We start from the raw sequence: 8,070 nt of genomic DNA on the forward strand, positions 1-8,070 counted from the left end.
GTTCCAAGTATGACCACACGATGGCAGCAGAAACTCAAAACCTGAACTTAGTTGGAACACCCCATACCCCTGGGAACCACCCGGAACCCCCAAGTTCTGGTGGGGAATCTAGTCGGCTTCCCCTAATCTTGCTCATGTTCTCAGATTGGCTTCCAAATAGGTGTTTACAGGCTTATGTGCTGAATTGTTTCAGGACACAGGAGAAAAATTCAGAAAAAGATCTCCTGTCATGGAATCACCTAAAAACATCTATTCTTTTTCCTTTTTGTTCTGTTTGGTCGTTGTCATTTTCAATCTGGAGAGGGCTTCCTTGACTAACTTCAAAACTTCAAACCCCCCCCTTCTTTCCCCAGCACCTCCCCCACACTCATGTACCCCCAAAATCTACCAAAAAATAAAAACCTGCAAAACATCCCACCCTACTCACAGATTCCCCCTGATGCTTAACTTTTTATCCATCACACAATTATTTCTTAACTTCTTTTATAATTTGTTATTTTATGATTTATAGTATCTCTCCTACTAGAATGTCACTCCCCAAGGGTAGGAGTTTGGCCAGAAGGTACTCAGTAAATATACGAGGAATGAACAAATTCTGACCAAAGTTTTGAAAATCAGCCTGACACAGTGGCGTACGCCTGTCATCCCAGCAGCTCAGGAGGCTGAGGCAGGAGGATCGCAAGTTCAAAGCCAGCCTCAGCAAAAGCGAGGCGCTAAGCAACTCAGTGAGACCCTGTCTCTAAATAAAATACAAAATAGGGCTGGGGATGTGGCTCAGGGGTCGAGTGCCCCTGAGTTCAATTCCCATGTACACCCCACCCTTTTTGTTTTAAATCAAACCTAGCAAATGAAGTTGCACTCAGACACCCCTCCATATTTGGACATTCCATGGATTAGCCCACTGTAGATTGAAAGTATCCCTAGGGTGGAACCCCATAGAACCCCACGTGATGGCGGACACCTATAATCCCAGCAACTCAGGAAGATGAGGTGGGAGGATCGAAAGTTTGAGGCCAGCCTCAGCAACTTCGACCCTTAGCAACTCAGTGAGACCCTGTCTCTAAATAAATAAATAAATAAAAGGACTGTGGATGTGGCTCAGCGGTAAAGCGAACAAAAAAACTACCCAACATATAGAGACCGTTCTTGTCATCATTTCCTAAACAATATACTATAACAACAACTATTTGAATAGCATTTTGGTTGTATCAGAAATGGATACAGTGTATTTTCATCACATCATCATTGTAAGCCAGCTAGAGACCCTGGGATTGAACCCAGGATCGCTTTACCACTGAGCTCCATCCCCAGCCCTTTTAATTTTTTATCTAGAGACAGGGCCTCATGAATTTGCTGAGGCTGGCCTCAATCTTGGGATCCTCCTGCCTCAACCTCCCAGGTTACTGGGATTTTAGTCTGGAGATGATTGAAGGTCTGTGGGAGGATTGTGTAGGTTCTATGCAAACACTACTCCACTTTACACAGGGACTGAGCATCCACGGAGTTTGGTGTCCTGGAAAGGTCCTGGAACTGTCGTCCATGGATGCCAAGGGACAAGTGTGTTTTTAGCCCTAACCCAAGTCCCACTTCTTTTTTTACTACCAAGCAATCCCCACTGTGAAATCAAGGCCGACACACGTGTCCAGAGCAACATGAAGCTTCCTGGGGCCAGTGGCATTGCTCTGGAACCTTCCCAAGTGCCTGCGGACAGATCACTCTTGTCTCTGCATGCTGTGTGGCCTAGGGGTCAACCGTGCAGATCTGGGCAGATCTTCAGTTGCTGTAGACTCTTGACTTGAAGATGCTGTGCCTCAGTTTCCTCATATGTACAAAGGAGCTAATGTCACCACCTAGTTTGAGAGGCCACTGTGAAGATTACATGGCTTAATACTAATTAAGACACCAACACCTGGCTGCTTCTACTAGTTATTTAAAATGTCAACTGTGTAGAGGGCTTTTTTCTTTTCTTTTCTTTTTTCTTTCTTTCTTTCTTTTTTTTTTTTTTTTTTTTGTTAGGGGGATTGAACCAAGGGCACCTAACCACAGAGCCACATCCCCAGCCCTGTTTTGCATTGCAGAGACAGGGTCTCCCTGAGTTGCTTAGAGCCTCTAATTGCTGAGGCTGGCTTTGAACTCTCTATCCTCCTGCCTCAGCCTCCCTAGCCGCTGGGATTACAGGTGTGCCCCACGGGGCCAGTTTAAATAGTACCTTTGAGAATGTCATTTAAAGACATTTGGGTCAAGGACAGACCCATATATGATGTTGGTCCCCTAAGATTATATCACCAAGTGGCCATTCAGTTTGTGAGACCCATCAGCGAGGAAATCGCCTAATGACGCATTTCTTAGAACATGTCCGAGTCATTAAGCGACGCGTGACTGTTTTCCTTCATATCGCTCCATCTGTTGGAGGTGGGGGGGACCCCGGGGCCTCAGTCATGCAGGCCAAGCGCTCTGCCACCGAGCGCCACCCCCAGCCCCGAGGTACAGCCTCTTAATGTCCCTGAGGAGCAGACCCTAAGGCTGGGATTCAAGGGCCTGATGGTTTGGAAGGGGACTCGGGATGCTCTTTGAGGCAGGTAAAGAGACAGGAAGGAAGGGCTGGGGTTGTGGCTCAGCGGTAGAGACCCGCCTGGCAGGCGTGAGGCCCCGGGCGGGACCCTCGGCCCATGGAGACAGATGCCGTGTGTCCGTCTGCAGCTAGAAAACGAAAACGAAAAATGAGCTGGGGACCTGGCTCGGGTGGCAGAGGGCTTGCCTCGCATGCACAAGGCCCTGGGTTCCATCCCCAGCACGACCAAAAACTAAAAAAAAATGAATAAAAAATAAAACTCCATCAACAACTGAAAAGAATATTAAAAGAGAGACGGAGGGAAGGAGCCCCGCGGGGGCGCCAACGAGCAGGCGCCCGGGGCGCGGAGCAGGCGCACATTAGGGCGCTCGGGCTCCGGGCGCGTGGGACCCACTCTCCTTCCGGCTGAGGTTGACGACTGCTCCCCCGAGAGCCCTGTGGCCGGTACCATGGCCACCTGCGACCAGATCAGCCCGCAGCCAAGAGATGCAGCTTAGCATGTGCGACGCGCTTGCTTGGCCAACCAGTTCGCCCATTGCCCTCCCCAAGGCACTTAGTGGCTTCTAAAGCCTCACGTCCCCGCTGGCCTCCCTCCCAGCAGACAGAGGGAAACCGTGCCCCGGCCACCCCAGCCTTGCCCCCAAAGGCAATTTCCGTGGAAGGTTGGGCCACCGTTTACCCGCCCCTCCCCCCACTGGACACTCCGTGTGTCAATCACTCAGTGTTTCCACGGTGGTTCCAGGCCCCATTGCTGTCCCCACAGCCACCTTACACTGCGGCTCCATTATTGCCTTCGATTTATTTATTTATTTATTGGGGGGACTGGGGACTGAATTCAGGGGCACTCAACCATTGAACCACCTCCCCAGCTCTATTCTGTGTTTAGAGACAGGGTCTGGCAGAGTGGCTCAGGGCCTCAATAAGTTGCTGAGGCTGGCTTGGAACTTGTGATCCTCCTGCCTCAGCCTCCCGAGCTGTTGGGGTTGTCAGCCTGTGCCACTGCGCTGGCTATTGTCATTTTACAGAAGGGGATGTCAAGGCACAGAGACCTTCGGGCCCTGGTCTTGGGTCCCATCACTGGGAATGAGCTGAAGGGGCCTCAGCCATCCTTGGCTAGGTTCCAGCCCTGGCCTGGCCTCTGGTGGTCACCCCTGCCTCTGATTCCATGGGGGACCTCTGCTGCCTGCCCTCCACCCTCTCCGGGTGGGTGGATTCCCAGAGCGGCTGGACCAGGGGGCGGGTGTTCCAAGTCCCCAGCCCTGAGGATGTCCCAGGGAGGATGGCACAAGGCAGGAAGCCAGGAAAGGGGACCTGACTGAGAGGTCTCCGCGTGGGGGGAGGGGAGGGCGACCTGATCAGGACTGCGGTCCCTGGGGGCAGAGCCCTGGCAAGACCTTGGGGGGGGGTCCTGGCAGCACCTGCACAGGGTGGGCAGGGAGCCCAGGTGTTGAATGGCTGGGCTGAACCCAGGGGATCACAAACTGATGGCCCTGGAGCCGGGAGGCCCCAGGAAAGTCTCTCCCTTGGTCCCTCTGGGCTGCTGGGTTGTCTGTGTATCCCCAGGTTCTCTGGGGGGCTCTGGGGGGCTCTGGGGGGCTCTGGGATCTTGAAGATTTGCCGGGTGTCCCTGGAGGTGTCTGGGAAGATTCTGGTGTCTCTATCTAGGGCCATTTCTGGGAGTCCTGGAGGTCTCTGTGCTGACAGGTGGCCCTGCCTGGGGCCCAGGTGTGGCAGGTGGGGAGGGGAGGGGACCCAGAGGTGCACCCTTGGCCACCTCCTAGCTCCCTCCGTCAGGGTGGGGCCTGGCAAAGCCCAAAGCTGTCCCCTTCCCAGAGGTGGGGCTGGGGCTACCCCAAGAGGGCCCAGACCCCAAGTCTTCCAGACTCCAAGTCCTTCAGGCCTCAGACCCCAAGGCCCCCAGATTCCCGGACCCCGGAGGCCCCAGAACCCCCAGGCCCCCCCTGAAGACCTAGCGTCCCAGGCCCCAGCTGCCCATCCCCCGCCCTCTGTGGCAGTGCAGCTGGTGTCCCCTCATTTCCGTATTTCCTCATTTCCTCCTTTTCTGAGAGGCCCTGAGCTAGACACCCCACCCCCAAGGCTGCCCCAGACATTCCTGGGCACCCGGCCCCCTCCCAGGGCTTCTCCTTCACACAGCCGCCTGGCTTCCCGGTTGGCATCCAGGGCCTCCGTGAGACTGCGCTCCCCGCTAGGGTGGAAACTGTGAACGGTCCCCAGGGAGGGTCTGCGTCCCCCTTGGCTGCCACTCAGAGGTGACCATGGGTGTCTGTTCCTTGTGTTCCTTGTTTCACCCAGTTTCTTTTTTCAAAGGAAATATAGAAATTTTTTTGATGAACTTTTTTTTTTTTCCATTTAGCATTTTTATCTTGGTTCTAGGGTCCAAAATTTTGTGTCCCCTTCCAAGATTGATATGTTGACATCTAGTCCCCTTTGGGCTGGTAACAGGAGGTGGATGCAGTATCAGGGATTGAACCCAGGGTTGCTCTGACACCCTGGCCTACAACCCCGGTCCTTTTTATTTTTTATTTTGAGATGGAGCCTCACCAATTTGCTGAGGCCGGCCTTGAACTTTCGATCCTCCTGCCTCAGCCTCATGAGTTGTTGGAAATTCCAGATGTGTGCCACTGCTCCTGGCAATATCTGCTCTTCATAAACCACCCAGCTTATAGTATTTTTGTTACAGCAGCCTGAACTAAACCCCTGAAGACATCTGATGCCTACTCAGGTCTGTTCCCGTCACAGGACCTTTGTACAGGCTGACCTTTTTCATGGAAATCCTCCCACATTCACACCTCCTTACTCAGAAGCTGTTTTCTCCATAAGAGCTTCCTCGATCACACCATTAAAAAGTTGCTATTAGCAGTGTTATGTACCTGTCATCCCAGTTACTTGGGAGACTGAGGCAGGAGGATCACTTGAGCCCAGAAGTTCAAAACCAGTCTGGCCAATATTGAGAGACCCCCATCTCTTTAAAAAAAAAAAAAAGAAAAAAAAAAAAGTTGCTCCCATCCTCTCTTCCTCCAGCGTCTATGTTTCTTTCTGTCACTCCCGCCGCTTGGCTTGCTCTACTTCCTGCTTCCTGATGGATTCTGGATCCCACAGCTTCCCTGTCCCCACCAGCTGTGACAAGAGCCCCCCCAGGGCAGAGGCATATCTGTGTTGTTCACGCCTCTGTCCCCAGCTCTCAGACCCCTGCCCAGCACACAGTAGGAGCTTAATAAGGACTTGTGGAGGCTGGGCATGGTGGCGCACACCTGTAATCCCAGTGGCTTTAGAGGCTGAGACAGGAGAATCTCAAGTTCAAAGGTAGCCTCAGCAACTCAGCGGGACCCTGTCTCTAAATACAGGGCCGGGGCTCAGCGGTGAGCGCTCGCCTGGCACATGGGAGGCCCTGGGTTCCATCCTCAGCACTACGTGGCTGCGGATGTGCCAACAAAAAAAGATAAGACTTGAAGAAAACTAGTGAGTCTTTCCTTAGGGTCCCCAGAGATCCGTTCTTCTCATCACCCCCTGGGAGAGAGGAACTCTGAGTGATGGTTTCCATATAATAAACAAAGCTGGGGCGAATGATCCCACGCCTCTCGTCTTTTCTGCTTTCTATTTTATCTTTTTTTATATTTACTTTTTAGTTGTACACAGTGCATTTATTTTATTTTGTTCAATTATATTTATTTGGTGCTGAGGATTGAACCCAGGGCCTCGCGCATGCCAGGCGAGCGCTCACCACTGAGCCACAACCCCAACCCTTGTTCCTTTTTTTTTTTTAAGTAGGGTGAATTTATTTATTTGTTTTTATTTTTTGATACCAGGGATTGAACCCAGCGTTGCCACATCCCCCAGCTTTTTTAGATTTTATTTAGAGACAGTTGCTTAGTGCCTGGCTCTTGCTGAGGCTGGCTTTGAATTCGCGATCCTCCTGCCTCGGCCTCCTGAGCCACTGGGATGACGGGCTCACAGGCGCCCTCGCCTGGCCATTTTAAGTTACTTCAAAGTGAATCACTGGGGCTGGGGGCGTGGCGGGTGGGAGAGTGTACTTCGCATGTGCAGGGAGGGCCCTGGGTTCCAACCTCGCGCCCAAACAAACACTTCAGGGCCATTTAGTTCATGTACCGTTCCGCCACGATCCTGTCTCATTTTCAATCCAAGAGGAAACTGTCCCCACTAGTGACCACTCCCGCTCTCCTCCCTGGCCCCTGGCATCCATGCATCTGCTTTGCAGACTGAGGACTGTGTGGCTTCTGTCACTCAGCACCCCCCACCCCCACCCCCACTTCCCCTTCCCTGGCTCAGCCAGGTTGGAGCCACGACCTCTCCGTGCCTCTTGGTGACCGTGGTGTTCCACGGCGGGGAGGCTGGCTGGGTTGATGCGCACAAACCTGCAAATACCAGAGAGAACCCCCAGGAATGGGCTCCTCCAGGAAGAGGGGACAGTTCACAATGCGACGGGCCCAAGGGGACATTCCCCAGCACCGTTCTGGGTCGCCTGCGTCCCCACTGTCCAGCCAGCACAGACTGTCATTGTGCTTTTGGGTCTTTGCCCATCTGATAGGTGAACCATATCTCAGAGCTGGGATTTGTGATTTGCAATTTTCTCATGAAGAGCAAGCTCGTTTTCCCCTGCTAGGTCTGAACCCTGGGTGCTCTACCGTGGAGCCACATCCCCAGCCCTTTTGATTTTATTTTGAGCCATGGTCTTACTGGGTTGCTGGGACTGGCCTCAAACTTGATATCCTCCTGCCTCAGCCTCCTGGTGTGGGAATACAGGGGTGCACCATTGCACCCAGTTAGAGCAAGCATATTTAGATGCATCGAGGAACAATTTCCAAGACTTCTGCAAGGTCTCGGCCCAAAATCTGTGACCATTCCTTTGAGTTTGGAGTAGACGCTCATCCTCTCAAAATCCAGGAGAAACCTATTAGCAATCACCCCATTTTACAGATGTGGAGGCTGAGGCTCAAAGTGGCTGGCGTCACTCAGTGAGTCGCGGCTGGAATGAATTTGAACCTGGCCTGTCTGACACCAGGGTCCCTGTGCAGCTGAGACCCTTTCCCAGGTCAACCCTGACCACTCTATCTTCAATTGCAGTATGGTCACTGTCCCTCGGATTGAACGCTGGCCCTGGGAATAAAGCCCCACGATTTAGCCTAGACTGCCTGCCCCTGCCCACACCACCAGCTCCTCCTGCCCAGGGGTCTTTGTGCCTCAAATCTGCAATGTGCTCCTTTCTGTTAGTCACTTTAAGCCATTGTCCAAGCCTCAGAACCATGTCCCCTCCCACAGGAGCCCTCCTCCCAGCCCCTCCAACCCAGAGGCACCCTTGAACATAAGCTGGAGCTTTGTGTCTACACTGGCAGCTTGGAGCTTGGAGAGCCAACTGGATTCTAGGAATCCTCGGCAAACTCCTACCCATGTGTTGAAGCCCCGATCCTGACCCCTCCTCCTCCAGGAAGCCTTCCAGGATCCTGTCCCTCCTTGTGGCC

Source organism: Callospermophilus lateralis, chromosome 1, assembly GCF_048772815.1.
Source record: "Callospermophilus lateralis isolate mCalLat2 chromosome 1, mCalLat2.hap1, whole genome shotgun sequence".
Lineage (NCBI taxonomy): Eukaryota > Metazoa > Chordata > Mammalia > Rodentia > Sciuridae > Callospermophilus > Callospermophilus lateralis.